The following is a 1,654-nucleotide window of genomic DNA, read 5'->3' on the forward strand; positions in this document are numbered from 1 at the left end:
TTTTTTGACGGTAGACAACGAAATTGGTGAATTACCGCCCCCGATTGAACAGGAGTGTGGACAGGGCGTAAACAGGGGGATAAAAATAACGTCGTATTAATTCATGAGTCTTTAATTTGAGACAAAAAGTAGTCCAAATCATATAGAAAATAAATGATCAAATCAGGTAATTCTAATAGGTTTTTTTTAAAGCCAAAATATGTGTTGCAGTTGTCAGAGCTTTTATTGTGAAGTTGTTTGATACGTCCAAGCGGCACATAAATTTATACATAACATTCCTCAGCAAAGCATGAAAAGTTAGCATGTTACTCATGACAAACATTTGACTTGAATCTGTTCATCGTGGAAATCTGAAGAGAATTCGGAAAGTGTCTTGATTGACGACTTGTAGTTTCTTCATTATAAACTGTAGTTACACCACAGGTGAGCAATATAAAACGTGGTGCAATAAGTTCCAAAAAGGAACACTTTCACCTCAGCTGCACACATGCTAAATTTCAGTGCCAAAACATGAGCTTACACACAGGAAGGAAAAGTTATGTTAATCCCAAAGGCCCTTGACTAACGGGCGTTAATTTTTATACAAGTAGAAAAAAATGAGGGCCTCTGTCAATCATATCATTTTTGTAATGTTTTTAGGAGTAAAAGATTAAAAGTTACCATTCCCAGATCAAAAAGTAAAGATCCATATTTACTGAACAGCCATGTGGATGTGCATTTAATTGAATTTGAATTTAACAGTGTTCAGCAACAGCAAAGAAAAAAAAGAAAGGAGATAATTTTCTTTAATAAAGCAGATGTCTTAATGTTCAAAAGGAAGTGGGTCCAATAAAATATTGAAAAGGCTGCCCTAAAATGGAGATCTATTCATTACTGCTCAAACTGTGCATATAGGCAAACAACTGGAGGGATGAGATTATCTCAGCCAAAGACTACAACAACTGTGAGAGTTGAACTATAGAGTCAAGAAAATAACAGTCACATTGTCAAATAGAAAAAACGAAAAGAGAACAAGACAAATGAAAGTGTGTCTCTTTATAAATTGATGCTTTTAGCTCCAAGTGTGCTTAGCAGTTACCAAGAAAATGAGAGGGGAGGGAACAACACGAGGCACAGGAGTGAAACTTTTTGTCAAGTCTCTTTGTAGAAAGAGAGATGATGAGAACAAAGAAGCAATTTTATATCCATCATTTTATTAATAAGCTCATTTTTATTTACTGCTGATTGATTTGTTTCTCGTGGAAACCCTTCTCAAATGTATGACTTTTCTTGTGATGATTTAAGTGACGAAGACGAGAGAATTTCTTTCCGCATGACTGGCATGAAAAAGGTCTCTCACCTGTATGAATATTCTTATGGTAATTTAGATAACTAAATTGAGAGAAACTTCTTCCGCATGATTGGCATGAAAAAGGCCTCTCCCGATTTAAATCACTAATGTCAGAGAAAGTTTTCCCACATGATTGGCATGAAAAAGGCCTCTCCCGATTTAAATCACTAATGTCAGAGAAAGTTTTCCCACATGATTGGCATGAAAAAGGCCTCTCACCTGTATGATTTTTCTTGTGACGATTTAAATTACTTATTTGAGAAAAACTTTTTCCGCATCATTGGCATAAAAAAGGCCTCTCACCTGTATGATTTTTCTTGTGAC

General features: G+C 35.4%; 1 protein-coding gene and 1 long non-coding RNA gene across 2 annotated transcripts in view; one reads left to right on the forward strand and one right to left on the reverse strand.

Annotated features, from left to right (window-relative positions):
* LOC107834530 (uncharacterized) overlaps positions 1-1,646 on the forward strand; it is a 7,722-nt gene extending 6,076 nt beyond the window's left edge. The window contains exon 3 of the long non-coding RNA XR_001660318.1: positions 1,331-1,646. This is a non-coding gene — a long non-coding RNA (uncharacterized LOC107834530). The remainder of the gene's footprint in view (positions 1-1,330) is intronic.
* LOC103130619 (zinc finger protein OZF-like) overlaps positions 1-1,654 on the reverse strand; it is an 11,111-nt gene that overhangs the window by 7,189 nt on the left and 2,268 nt on the right. The gene's annotated exons all lie outside the window — the stretch shown is intronic.

This window comes from Poecilia formosa, unplaced genomic scaffold (genome assembly GCF_000485575.1).
Source record: "Poecilia formosa unplaced genomic scaffold, Poecilia_formosa-5.1.2 Scaffold653, whole genome shotgun sequence".
In the NCBI taxonomy this organism is placed as follows: Eukaryota; Metazoa; Chordata; class Actinopteri; order Cyprinodontiformes; family Poeciliidae; genus Poecilia; species Poecilia formosa.